This window comes from Salvelinus sp. IW2-2015, linkage group LG16 (genome assembly GCF_002910315.2).
Source record: "Salvelinus sp. IW2-2015 linkage group LG16, ASM291031v2, whole genome shotgun sequence".
NCBI lineage: Eukaryota > Metazoa > Chordata > Actinopteri > Salmoniformes > Salmonidae > Salvelinus > Salvelinus sp. IW2-2015.
In genome coordinates this window covers 10,211,873-10,227,160 of record NC_036856.1, presented here as the reverse complement: position 1 = coordinate 10,227,160, position 15,288 = coordinate 10,211,873, and the positions used below count along the sequence as shown (strand labels likewise).

The 15,288-nt window shown below is 40.3% G+C and overlaps 1 protein-coding gene across 2 annotated transcripts in view; it reads right to left on the bottom strand.

The window, feature by feature from the left end:
• Positions 1-14,768, bottom strand: part of LOC111975565 (KN motif and ankyrin repeat domain-containing protein 3) — a 381,145-nt gene extending 366,377 nt beyond the window's left edge. The window contains exon 1 of one of the 2 annotated variants that reach the window (XR_011481148.1): positions 14,603-14,768. The gene's annotated coding sequence lies outside the window, so the exon portion shown is untranslated. The remainder of the gene's footprint in view (positions 1-14,602) is intronic. The other variant, XM_024003921.2, reaches the window with a different exon arrangement.
• Between the last annotated feature and the right edge of the window lie 520 nt (positions 14,769-15,288).

Sequence of the window (15,288 nt, the reverse complement as noted above, 5' to 3'; positions counted from 1 at the left end):
CAGTTGTGGGACACATTTCCATACACGGCTCGACTAAGAAAGAGAGAGATCGACAAAGGGTCAGAGCACCCTACACACACACACACACACACACACACACACACACATCTGTTTCCATATAGCCTTAAGCACATTCCACCACACAATTCCCTCTCACATCCTGCTAGCGTGGACCAGGCTGGGACATGTTCAGATACTTGAGGAGGGCTACAAGTTAGTTGTAATTACATAGGATAAATAAAAAAACATCTCCAAAAACAAGTATTTTCTGTCATCTCTCGTTGCCATTCAAAGAGAAGCTATGCACAAAATGTTGGTACTGTGACAGCAAAGCCCAGCGTAGCCTACATTAATATTCCACAAAGCAAGGCGTCGGATTAAAATGATTGCAGCGCATATTCCCTCCAGCCCTCCGCCTCCCAAAGCAAGCTTATCACAAGAGAATGGCATCTACAGACGCTGGCCAATAGCGTGAGACATCAAGTGGAGATTGGTCTGAGGGACTCTGGTTAGCTTCAGCCAGTCGGACATGCCTGCTGTCACTGCTTCGTTCCCCCAGCCAGAGGAAAGACCCTGTCCCTCCTACACAGGGTTCTGGGGCCATAGAGCAGAGATTTTCCTGACTAGGCACAACTCTGGGATCTAGTTATAGCCTATAACTTAACTACTGGTCTGGAAATACTCCTAGTATTTTTTTAAACATTTATGACAGTATTTTATGTTTTTTAATAATAAAGTTCTACATTTGCTTTATGAGTAGTGCGTGACCCTAGAGTGGCATCACATACATCCTAAGTGATTTCATGGGTCTCTCTCCATTCTGATTTTTTTTATACTGTTCAATTAAACTTCAACCAAAAATAATTTTCTACATTTTCATATATTTCTAATTCTACAGTTATAAGATAATAGTGGGCACTTTGAATACAGTGTTTTTTGACATAACAAATGAAAATGCCAGGGAGAAGTTATTGTGATAGGGTTGGAACCAAAGTGTTGGTCCGTGTTGCCTTGGGGACCCTATAATCATTGGCTACATTAAATGTTCTCTCTTAGCTACTTCATGTAGCTAACATATTCAAGCTTCACCAATTCCTCTTTGATTTAGAAGATACTATTGCACAAACAACATGCTCATTTAGGCCTACACCATCACTGGTATTATGCTGTATAGCTAGCTACGTTTGCTCTGACTCGGTACATTTATTAGCCAGCTAACTAGCAATTAGCGGCTAATACGACTTAGCCACAACTTGCTAAGAAAATACAAACCAGCTGTTTGCAGATGTAAGAAACCCAAACTAATAGTGCAATTATAGAACGCTTGCCCTATCTATAGCACAATGCCTCCATTGTGCTATAGCTAGGGCAAGCGTTCTATAATTGCACTATTAGTTTGGGTTTCTTACATCTGCAAACAGCTGGTTTGTATTTGAGAAATACACAACATTCAGTCTAATTAGTCAAGGTGCTGCGCAGAGTAGCTGAACTTCCTATTACAGCTGGACACGAACATATCCCTACGGAATCTACGGCTGCACAGCCACTAGTTAAACCTGTTTGGGATAGGGGGCAGCATTTTCACTTTTGCATGAAATGCGTGCCCAGAGTAAACTGCCTGCTACTCTGTCCCAGATGCTAATATATGCATACTATTAGTAGTATTGGATAATAAAAAAAACTCTGAAGTTTCTAAAACGGTTTGAATGATGTCTGTGAGTATAACAGAACTCATATGGCAGGCGAATTCCTGGTTGGATTTTTCTCAGGTTGTGGGAAATCTGAGGTTTGTAGTTTTTCAAAGCTTGGCCTACCGAATACACAGTGTTTATGGGGTTAAGTTGCACTTCCCAAGGCTTCCACTAGATGTCAACCATCTTTAGAAACTTGTTTCAGACTTCTGCTATAAAGGCGGGGGGAATGGGAGCTGAATGAGTCATTGGTCTGGCAGAGTGTCTCAGGCTTGTGACGCGCGCTCCCGACAGAGTTAGCTCTTGTTCCAGTGCTTTGCTACAGACGATGAAATTCTCCGGTTGGAACATTATTGATGATTTATGTTAAAAACATCCTAAAGATTGATTCCATACATCGTTTGATATGTTTCTACGACCTGTAACGGAACTTTGAGTTTTTGTCTGGACCTAGTGCTCATGAAGATGGATTACTGGGCTGAACACGCTAACAACTAGTGGCTATTTGGACATAAATGATGGACTTTATGGAACAAAATCAGTCATTTATTGTCGAACTGGGATTCCTGGGAGTGCATTCTGATGAAGACCATCAAAGGTAAGTGAATATTTATCATGTTATTTCTAACTTCTGTTGACTCCAACATGGCGGAAATTTCTTTGGCTGGATTGGGCTCTGAGCGCCGTACTCAAATTATGCTTTTTCCGTAAAGTTTTTTTGAACGTTTTTGAAAGTTTTTTTGAAACTTCATTAAGGAAAAGWCTAACTTTAATTCTGTGAATAACACTTGTATCTTTTATCGATGTTTATTACCGGATGTTTTGGAATCAAAACATTACTGCACGTAACGCGCCAATGTAAACTGAGATTTTTGGATATAAATATGCACATTATCGAACAAAACATACATGTATTGTGTAACATGATGTCCTATGAGTGTCATCTGATGAAGATCATCAAAGGTTAGTGATTAATTATATCTATATTTCAGCTTTTTGTGACTCCTATCTTTGGCTGGAAAATGGCTGTGTTTTTTTGACTTGGCTCTGAACTAACATAATCATATGTTGTGCTTTCGCTGTAAAGCCTTTTTGAAATCGGATACGATGGGTAGATTAACAAGATGTTTATCTTTCATTTGCTGTATTGGACTTGTTAATGTGTGAAAGATACATATTTCCCAAAAATATTTTTGAATTTCCCGCGCTGCCTTTTCAGCGGAATGTTGTCGAGGGGTTCTGCTAGCGGAACGCCTGCGCTAGAAAGGTTAAGAACAAGAAAATAATGAATAAGTGGTTATTAAGATTACATTAGTTATACTGAGTAAACTGGAAAACATTGATTTGTTTTGGAATATTTACTCAAAATAGCTGTTGTATAACTTCTTGTGGACAAGGTTTCTGTTCTAGGTTGCAGAAAGAATCTGTCTGTGTTTGGGCTTCTTGAAATACAGTATCCCACTGGACGTGCCAAATTCCAAGTGCCTCCGATTTGCTCCAGATGCCAGCTCCTCAGATCAGAGGAGTGTAACATAAACACGTAGTTCCCATCCCACCCATTCCCTCCCTCACTACTCCTCACTTAGTGCCTCCAGCTCCCACTCAGCACAAATAGGCCAGTTCAATATGTTTTTTCCAGGTCCTGATGACAGGCAACAAATTACAGGGCAACCCACACATTCAGGGGGAGAAACCACATTCTGCTGCGCCCCTCATCCTCACCAGCAGTGAGCCACAGCCATGTCACACACACCGGCAGGAGTGAGCACACACACACACAACAATTGCCTGTTACATACACACCATTCTGTTGTGGTAGCGATCTTGTAGATCATGATCCCATAAACGACTGAAACTAATGCCTATGGCTGTAAGTCAAAACAAGGCAACAGTAAACATGTCCCATCCCCCTCCACCCCTTGGGACAAATGAGATATTGCGTGTGACCAACACGTTTCTGTTAATTACTATAGGTCCCGCATTGGGCCCATCAGTGTCATTTTGTAAATGCCGGATCTCTATGGTAAGACACATCATCCACCCAAGTTTAATCAAAATCGTGCCAGTGCTGTCTGAGATATCACATGTGAGAGTGACAGATCCACAGTCCCCTCCCCGATTTCATTGTGAGGAACAACTAATAGCAGGCCTAGGTCTTCATTTTGTAAACCTGTCCCACTGTTAACGGACACACTGGATTACTCTACAAATTGAGGCCAAGTTACTATAAGCTAAGCAATGCAATTAACTGCACATATTTCAAATAGGTGTTGAGGATTTCTATAAATATTTGTCTACCTTTTTTTACCTAACGATTCTCTACTATTACTGTCATCAATGAGGCAGCCGTTTCCCCAGCATTCACCATAAATCTAACACCGAAGTCGACTTTTTTTGCACTGCTTTTCAACAGGAAATGTTCTGGTCGAGGGCTGCTGGCTACATCGCATGAGCCATGATTTGGAAAAGTAACCTCATCCCTGCCACCACCTCCCTTTTCCCCTCAAAAGGAAGGGGAGGGTCTACAACAAGTCCAGCTGACAATAGAAAAAGCAAGGCATCTAGCTCAACAGATACATGATAGTCACTCCAGTTCAGCCCACACATATATTAACCCAGATTGGGTCTTCTTGGGCAAGGCCAAGACTATTCCTTCATCCTTCCAGCCCACCCCACCACAGGCTCATCTTTATCATCACACTACTTAACATAAGAAAAGTCCCATTCAGAAAAGAGACACTCATAGGGTAGGGCCACACTCCCTGTATGGCTCAGTTCAGCTGCTGGGATAAATCTGCAGTTTCCTGAAGAGAATCAGGTCTGAGAACAGCCCCGGCCCCGGGGAGACCTATTGTCCTCGCAGCAGGAACTCAGGGCCGCTCCGCTCCTGCCAGGAAGCCCATCGCTAAGGCCAAAAAGCTGCTTCCTGTGAGGCCAGAGGAAAAAGTCAGGTAAAAAGAGGAGCTGAACAAACACACTACCTCGGTGCAACACAATAACAAAAGACCAACACACAGGAACCCAAAACACACATCCACTACAGGTCCTGTCCTTTTCCTGGCGTACAAGCATCCGATCACATGACACATCATGCAAAACTTGGACAACATGCAATTAGAGCCAGGGATATACAGCGTGTGTAAACAGCATGAATGCGAGAGCATGGGAAGTTAAAGGAAATAACCCCCTGATACCTGGAAATATACATATGTTGAGGCACTTTGGGCTGCACGCTTACCTGTAACTCTGTCTCGTAAATCGTGCATTGATGCCAATGAGGGGATTTCGAGATGCACATAAACACAATCACAAGTTAGGCTTCAGCTCTTACAGTAGATATTAATATATCAATCTTGAATATGTATCTAGACTAGAAACCTATCTTTTAACTATCAACTTTGGTCTCAATCACATGCATCCCATAACCCCCCTTGATTCTCATCCAAACACAATCAGTCACATTCAAGCCCCACAATGAGGCATTATGCCACTTCGGTGTTGATGCTGTTTTCTGAGGTCTCCTTGTTCAACATCCGTCCCCTTCCCCCCACTGGGTTCAAAATGTCACAAAGTGAATTCAATCAGGCATTGGGGAAGTCTGTGGCTTTGGTTGGTGTTTGGGAGGCCAAATACAAAACAGTCTGACATGAACTATTTTACTTTTTCAAACTGTATATTTTCAAAACTGTTTTATTGTCAACAAGAAAACTGAGAATATGGACTTGGAATGGTCCAATAAATGATGCAATAAAAACAGACTAATGTCTCTGGAAATGATGATCTTCTTGACCCATTTGGCAAGCCTAGGAACGGCCTCTTCCCACGAAGCATATCCTACACGCCCCAGCCCCATGAACAAACGGTCTCACCCAGAAACAGTTCTTATGAATCTATTTTTCCCAATTATACAACTTTTCCATTGGTCACCATAGCAGTAGGTTTCAGGTCTGATGCCTATAGCAGTCAGTCACATTGAATACCAGTAAATGGCTTTAGTGAGAACAGTGTTTCGCCTTGTTCTTTTCTTAGGTGGAGTGCATAGGCCCCGGAAGCCTTTCACTGTGATGAACGTAAATGAATGAAGCTGAGGACTTCAGTCGACAACAGCATAATGACATGCATTAAGTGTCTCCAAAAGTGGCCTTGGCTAAATTGTGTCTTCCTGTGAGAAGCAGCTGATTATACTTTGAGGGGGAATAAACAGCATCTCAAAGCACTGGATTCAATTCGTAAATAGCCTCTCCCTCTCAGACCTTGTTAGAGAATTGGGTATTTTTAGCACATTTTTCATTCAGCATTTCTCTGTAGATAGTGTAGTAGGAACTCAATCTTATATCCAAGACGGATTCAATTTAATAGAGTTCCAGTGTAATGAAAGCGCATTAAGCAGTATGTTCCTACTCGTATCAATCAAATCTTCTCTCCAGGACGTCCTTTTTGAGATGCTGTGTCAATCTCCAAGTTGGCCAAATGCAACTGGAGAAAGTGTACAAATGTTAGCCTGCATGTTTCTTCAAAAACTTTAAATTGAACTTCTAACAAGAGAATTCTTTCTTTAGAGGTGCAAATGGAAAAACCCCACTCCAATCAGAAAGAATGGCTGGATATTGAAAGTGGCAATTTCCATTTTCAAAGTAGGGGTGCATGCTACTTATGGTTGAAGGCCTCTACTGTTAAGTATGTAACCTAACACTTATAACGCTAATTGCTGACTTGAGAAATGCTAGAACTTTAAGAGAAATTAACCATTTACAGTTGAAGTCGGAAGTTTACATACACTCAGGTTGGAGTCATTAAAACTCGTTTTTCAACCACTCCACAAATTTCTTGTTAAAAAAAACTAGAGTTTTGGCAAATCGTTTAGGACATCTACATTGTGCATGACAAGTAATTTTCCCAACAATTGTTTAGAGACTATTTCACAATTCCAGTGGGTCAGAAGTTTACATACACTAAGTTGAATGTGCCTTTAAACAGCTTGAAAAATTCCAGAAAAATATGCCATGGCTTTAGATGCTTCTGATAGGCTAGTTGACATCATTTGAGTCAATTGGAGGTGTACCTGTGGATGTATTGCAAGGCTTACCTTCAAACTCAGTGCCGCTTTGCTTGACATCACGGGAAAATCAAAAGAAAATCAGCCAAGACCTCAGAGAAAAAAATTGTAGGCCTCTACAAGTCTGGTTCATCCTTGGGAGAAAATTCCAAATGCCTGAAGGATACCACGTTCATCTGTACAAACAATAGTACGCAAGTATAAACACCATGGGACCACGCAGCCGTCATACTGTTCAGGAAGGAGACGCGTTCTGTCTCCTGGAGATGAACGTACTCTGGTGCGAAACGTGCAAATCAATCCCAGAACAACAGCAAAGGACCTTGTGAAGATGCTGGAGGAAACAGGTACAAAAGTATCTATATCCACAATAAAACGAGTCCTATATCAACATAACCTGAAAGGCCGCTCAGCAAGGAAGAAGACACTGCTACAAAACCGCCCCAAAAAAGCCAGACTATGATTTGGAACTGCACATGGGAACAAAGATCGTACTTTTTGGAGAAATGTCCTCTGGTCTGATGAAACAAAAATAGAACTGTTTGGCCATAATGACCATCATTATGTTTGGAGGAAAAAGGGGGAGGCTTGCAAGCTGAAGAACACCACCCCAACTGTGAAGCACGGGGGTGGCAGCATCATGTTGTGGGGGTGCTTTGCTGCAGGAGGAACTGGTGCACTTCACAAAATAGATGGCATCATGAGGAAGGACAATTATGTGAATATATTGAAGCAACATCAAGACATCAGTCAGGAAGTTAAAGCTTGGTCGCAAATGGGTCTTCCAAATGGACAATTACCCCAAGCATACTTCCAAAGTTGTGGCAAAATGGCTTAAGGACAACAAAGTCAAGGTATTGGAGTGGCCATCACAAAGCCCTGACCTCACTCCCATAGAACATTTGTGGGCAGAACTGAAAAATCATGTGCGAGCAAGGAGGCCTACAAACCTGACTCAGTTACATCAGCTCTGTCAGGAGGAATGGGCCAAAATTATCCTCTTATTGTGGGAAGCTTGTGGAAGGCTACCCGAAAAATTTGACCCAAGTTAAACAACTTAAAGACAATGCTACCAAATACACTCAATTAGTATAAAAACTTCTGACCCACTGGGAATGTGATGAAATAAATAAAAGCTGAAATAAATAATTCTCTATTATTCTGACATTTCACATTCTTAAAATAAAGTGGTGATCCTAACTGACCTAAGACAGGGAATTTTTACTATGATTAAATGTCAGGAATTGTGAAAAACTGAGTTTAAATGTATTTGGCTAAGGTGTATGTAAACTTCCGACTTCAACTGTAGATCACCAGGCTTTAGAGCCACGGTTGGTGACAGTGGTTACAACCAAGAACTGTGTTAAATACTTTGACTGAACTAGACTGTTTTCTGACAGGGGAGAGCATGGGGCAGAGAGTAACTGCCAAGGTCAACCAGAAAGTGACATTTCTGTTCAGAAAAGCCAAATTTCTAGACAAAGGGACCTTGAAAACACTTGCAGCAGCGTTAGTGCAGACTCACTGACCATGCATGCACTACCTCGTACAGTAGCTCCCCTAACTTCATCAAGAACAAGCTACAGACAGCTCAGAATAAAATGTCAAAGGTCATTCTGAATCTTAGCCCGGTTGGCCTTTCAACTCTGTGAAATACAATGGCTGTCAGTTGATAAAAAGATTCATTCAGCTGAAGCTGGGATTGGCCCATAAAAGCATGTATGGTACAGTCCCCTCAGTATCTAATGAACTCTTTCATTCCTACGCCACACGATTTTGTGCTATGTCGGTACTGGCCAGAACACATTTTCATATATGGCAGTGGTAGAGTGGAACAAACTCCCAGCTGAGATAAAAGATGATTTCTGACAGTCTTAGGTTCAAACACTCCTGCAAGGCTTGGTTAATGTTGAGATAGCCTCCTGGCCAAGTGTAAAGTTACACTGCGCTAGTGGAGTAATTAGTTAAGAGGTGTACATTTAGCTTTTTTTTGTATACATCTAAATATGTGGACATTGTATGTATGACACAGAGTGCCCATGTCACTTGTTTTGCCCTGCAGCCACTTGCCTACCAATAGAGGACATTAATGGCCTTTGACTTTTTGTCTATATAAATCTTGTGCAATTTTGAAACACATATTGGTTGCCTGGTGTGGTTTCTTTTATGTATTTTAAATGGTCAATTAAAATCAAGGAATTTTGGGAAGGCCTTTCCATCTACCAGCAGACGGTTATCATTAGCATTATCTCTAACGGCTACACAACGTGTAGACGAGACATACGCCCCAGCACATTGACTCGGTACCGGTACCCCCTGTATATAGCCTTGTTACTGTTATTTTATTGTTGCTCTTTAATTATTATAATATTTTTTACTTCAGTTTATTTAGTAAATACTTTCTTAACACCTATTTTTTTTGTTGGTTAAGAGCTTGTAAGTAAGCTTTTCACTGTAAGGTCTACACCTTCGGCGCATGTGACAAATAACATTTGAGGCATTCCTGTGCCGTTTTGGAAAGTTGCAGGAAAATATGAATCACTCTTGTATTTTGTTCATGTCTTATGATTAACGTGGGCAAATGTAATTCATTTTTGAATAATGTCCGAGAGAGATTTACATGGTTATCAAAACGTCACGCCAGGGTAAGCCTACACGAAACACAGCCCTTATTTTAAGTGTTTCTAAAATCGCCTATGGGAAGAATGTATGGTGAAAAAACGACTGGAACCATTTCCCTGTTTGACCACTAGGTTTTATGGGTATTATGACACCTCCACTGAGGGGTTCTATATCAGACTCCACTCTATGCGGCACATGATCTGCAGGTTGAACATGGTGAGACTGTAGACTCCTAAATTGATTTAGGCAATTTTACAGCAAACTAGCTACTTCATATCCTGATATTGACTTTGGTATTGTTGTGTGTAGCTATGTTTGCTAGCTAGCCAGCCAGCCCATATAGAAAGCATTGCATTGTGGGTTTTGTAGTAGACTTGAGCTGCAACAGATTTCCAACACGATTTTCACATGTAGTTACCAACCTTTTTATAATGACAAAATTCAACATTTGTTCACAAATTATTGTTTCCACATATTCATGTTATTTAACACTGTAAATTATAAGAATTAGTGGTTTGGGGTGGATTTTTGTTTTAAGGTTGGTGAAAAAGTGACTATGATTTTGTGTGATGTACTTAGTCAATTGAAAATGTTCTTATAGTTTTGAAACAACTGACTTATTGATGATCTGTTTTGAGTTTTGTACTAGGAGTTGTGAAAATGTACCACAAACACTTGTGAAAATTCCACCAAAGCGTTTTTTAAAGAAAGCCTGATAGGTCTACCAACGAGTGCAGGTTGCCCTAACAGAGTAAATAAAAATCTGGGAGACTCAAATAAGTATGATAGGTAACGTTTGGTATTTTTACTTTTTACCTTTATTTAACCAGGTAGTCCAGTTGAGAACAAATTCTCATTTACAACTGCGACCTGGCCAAGATAAAGCAAAGCAGTGTGACACATACAACATAGGTTAAAAAAAAGTACAGTCAATAACACAATAGGAAAATCTGTTTACAGTGTGTGCAAATGAAGTAAGGAGGTAAGGCAATAAATAGGCCAAGTGGAAAAGTAATTACAATTTACACTGGAGTGATATGTGCAGATGAGGATGTGCAAGTAGAAATACTGATGTGCAAAAGAGCAGAAAAACAAAAACAAATATGGGGATGAGGTAGGTAGTTGGTTGGATGGGCTGGGTACAGCGAACGGTAAGCTGCTCTGACAGCTGACGCTTAAAGTTAGTGAGGGAGATATAGGTCTCCAACTTCAGTGATTTTTGCAATTCGTTCCAGTCATTGGCAGCAGAGAACTAGAAGGAAAGGCGGCCAAAGCAGGTGTTGGCTTTAGGGATGACCAGTGAAATATACCTGCTGGAACACGTGCTACGGGTGGGTGTTGCTATGGTGACCAGTGAGCTGAGATAAGGCGGAGCTATAACTAGCAAAGAATTATAGATGACCTGGAGCCAGTGGGTTTGGTGACGAATATGTAGCGAGGACCAGCCAACGAGAGCATACAAGTCGCAGTGGTGGGTAGGATATGGGGCTTTGGTAACAAAAACGGATGGCACTGTGATAGAAAATTGGATGCAGTCTGAGTAGAGTGTTGGAGGGTAATTTGTAAATGACATCGCCGAAGTCGAGAATCAGTAGGATAGTCAGTTTTATGAGGGCAATTTTGGCAGCATGAGTGTAGGAGGCTTTGTTGCGAAATAGGAAGCCGATTCTAGATTTAATTTTGTATTGGAGATGCTTAATGTGAGTCTGGAAGGAGAGTTTACAGTCTAACCAGACACCTAGGTATTTGTAGTTGTCCACATATTCTAAGTCAAAACCGTCCAGAATAGGGATGCTAGTTGGGCGGGCGGGTAGCGATCGGTTGAAGAGCATGCATTTCGTTTTACTAGCATTTAAGAGCAGTTGGAGGCCACGGAAGAAGTGTTGTATGGTGTTGAAGCTCGTTTGGAGGTTTGTTAACACAATGTCCAAAGAAGGGCCAGATGTATACAGAATGGTGTCGCCTGCGTAGAGGTGGATCAAAGAATCACCCACAGCAAGAGCGACATCATTGATATATACAGAGAAAAGAGTCGTCCCGAGAATTGAACCCTGTGGCACCCCCATAGAGACTGCCAGAGTTCCGGACAACAGGCCCTCCGATTGGTATGTATTAATATGTGGATGTCCATCATCCATGTCGTATGATATTTTACGAATTCCCATTTGTATGCTATGAATTGCAATTCGTACAATATTACACATTTGCAATACATATGATACAGATTCCAATTTGTTATTGCTAAACTTAGCTACGTGGCTAACATTAGATAGGCTAGGGTTTAAAGTTAGGAGTTAGGTTAAAGGGTTAAGGCAACTGTTAGCTAACATGCTAAGTAGTTGAAAAGTTGCTAATTAACTAAAATGCTGAAGTTGTCCATGAGATTCGAAAACGCAACCTTTGGGTTGCTAGACATTCTGTCTTATGTAACCATACCAAAAGTGTAACATATCATACTAATTTGAGTGTCCCAGATTTTCATTTACTATGTTGAGTCTAGTCTATGAGACCAGTCTGCATAGTGATAGTTCTCAACATGTGAACTCAAGATGAGCTCATATGGAAGTTGCAAAACAATGATTCCGTGGCTGTCAAGTGAGATAGAATGGACTGGGGAATCAGAATGGCAATAAGCCAGCTTAAAGCATAGAATCACATGACAGACAACTTGGGGATGGTTAGCAATCAAGTGGATGAATTACAGTCTGGACCAGCCATGTCTAGAGCACAACTCAATCCACCATATGAGAATAAATTGTTATCACAACAAGCCAATTCCACGAAGCTGTAGTCATACAACCTTCCTCCAACCTATCAAAGCTCTTGCAGCATGAACTGACATGTTGTCCACCCAATCAAAGGATCAGAGAATGAATCTAGTACTGAAAGCATAAGCTACAGCTAGCTAGCATTGCATAAAATGTGGTGAGTGGTTGACTCAAAGAGAAAGACAATAGTTGAACAGTTTTGAAGAGAGAAATATGTAGAGAGAGATTGTCATTTTTTTTCTCCCAGTTTCACTTACTTAGCAAATAGGGCTAGCTAGTTTAGCCTACTTAAACACCCTGCTCAAACAGAGGGATGCTATGTTAGCTAGCTGGCTATGACTATCCAACACAACACTGGAACTCTTCCAAATCAAGGTAAACTTTTGGTTTTACAAATGTATTGCCACCGGGCCCGCCAGTGTAACTGCTTACTTACTGTACACTGTAACATTACTGTATGATTGTAGCAGGTTCACTAATGCGTTAGTTCTGTTAGCTATGCTGACTATGATGTTACTTTAGATAATATGGTGACAACGATGTAGGCTGTGTGTAGTTTTTTCACCTGGTCACATACAGCTGATGTGTTGTGCATTGAAGTCCACAAGCGAAGGGATGAGGTGAGAGGAAGAGAGCGCACAGAAGGAATACAACGTGGCTGTGTATTTATGCGTGATCGGGGGGGGGGGGATTAATTACGCCCAGTTCTGTTAAAAACGTTTATTAAAATGTAAGCAAACGGAACAAAACGGGGATAAACATACTTGAATTTGTCCAATAGAAACTCCCCTTTTGCAACTGTTGGACTAATTATTACATACTATATCACCTAGATGCAGGCAAGAGTGCGCAAGGAGGTATTGAATGTCACCGTCTGTCCATGTGTCACCTCAAATGTGTCTCTCGACCTGTGTGCACCTACGTTGTAAACTTTCATTCACGGGCTAGGTTGTAGCAACCTCATGGTGGGTATAGGGAAAATGTGAGTATCATGTAGTAGCCTAAACCTATCTATGTTACATTGAACTGGATGAATGGAATATGAATGACAGTCATCCAATAAGCTGTAATAGAAATAAGGCCATGATCATGAAAAAAAAAATCATCCTCCCTCATCTTAAACGGCACCGACCGCCACTGCTCTGGATATCTCACATGTGTAGACGGATTTGGGCGGTCAAACCATTTAAATCATCAGTATCCTGCCCTCAAGTCATTGACAGGTGGCACCATTGACCATAATCGTCTTAAAATAAATCAATTCAATTCATATATTATTTTGAAACAAAAAAATCGGTCAAATAGTTTGCATACAGAGGGACCACAACATCTGGTCACAATGCCAACACAGTTAAAGACACATTTTAATGCCAAGTTTAGTCATGACAAATCTTGATCCGATTGGATCATCTTAATCGGATGGTGGCAACCACATGTTAGCAACAAGTATAAATAGGGCTTTAGTCATCCCCATACCATAATATGATTATGTGTGTTATTGAGGCAGAACACTACTTCCTTGTCCTCCATAGAGTGAAGAAAAGCTGCTGACAGCACCACAGACTTCTTAATGGGGGGATATGAACAGGGGTAAGGAGTATTCCACTGACAATGTGGTATTTTCATACCATGTCATGTCCTATTGTTTGTTGATGACTATGTTTTGCTAACACTCCAAATATTTTTTCTTGGGGAAAAAATTATTTTGTTATCCTGAGTGGATTAGAATCTCAAGTGTTTTTCTTGTCTAAATCTAATGTCACTAATCAACAGACATCCACATAACACTCCATGCTATGCATTCAGTAGCCTATAAATCTCAAAGGAATATCTAATTGGACAATTATCTTGCATGGGGTGTGTCAATTCTTCTAAGGACTAAACTATGAAAACGATGTAGAATTAATTTTTGTTAAATTCAAAACAGCTGTTGGACATATGGTTAGACATATTGGTAGACATTATGATAGGCTACAGTCTTAATGCGCAAATATTATATAAATGATGGCTGTCCATGTGCTGTCTCTGAACAGTGAGTAAAATAAATGCACAACGTTATGACGTACACAAATACAACAGTATGTAGTTGTTTGAACTCTGACAGATATGGAACGCCGTTTGGGTCTTTGCGTGTCATATAGTTCGGCTACAGCTTTTTTAGAATACAGTTGGTTACAGAAACACTTGTCGCAGGGATATGATGAGCTTCGTATTGGTTGGGAACACCCAAAAGTATATTTTTTGCGGACTAGTTTCAAAACACTAAATCAATGTTGTACACAATGTTACTACGTAATAGACGAGATCGAAATCAATCAAGGRATGGTTCAATACGGTTGATACAGGGGCAACTTTACCTGTAGGCTACCATTTGCTTTACGCAAATGTTGATCCCCTTGATAGACAATTCGAGTAATAAGTAGTGCATGTAAGTAATATGTATCAAGGAAATTAGTTTGTCTTACCTTTCAGACGTTCTATGGCTTTCTTTCAACGTTCAGTCTAACTTCTGATGGCATTCCCGGGATAAGTTAATAAACTTAGGAAAACATGCCACCCTTACGTTTTCTCACTCTTCAAAAGGGCTGAATCAATGATAGACAGGGGAATGATCCAATCGGTGCTAGGGGATGTGTGACCAATAAAAGTAGTAGGAGACAGAAAGGGTTGGAAGTGACTAGGGGCAGACTTCCTACTTATCATACCCTCTCATGTCCATAGTCATCATATAAAGCCGTTTTGATTATGTTTCTTAACATAAAATAGAAATACACTTTGCATATCTTATAAACATATCTAAAAATACTTATTTAGTCAGAATTGAGCAAAACACATTTTTTCACGTTGTTGGCCTAGTCTATTATCAGATGTAAATGTAGAAACATATCTTATTATTTAGAAAAATAAGAACATATACTATTATTGTTTTGCCAACAGATCTTCTTTATACTTTCTTCATAAACATTTTTGAAAGTTTCACTACCACTTGAATTAATAAATGTAACGTTAGTCTATGAAGTGTAAAATATACTTTATTTATTTGAAAAAAGTGGTGTTCACCATTTCCCTTCAAGCTATTTGATGCATAGTGGAATGTTTAGGTATTAAGTTAGCTTGTGATAACGGTATGTAAAAAAGTATGAATAATATA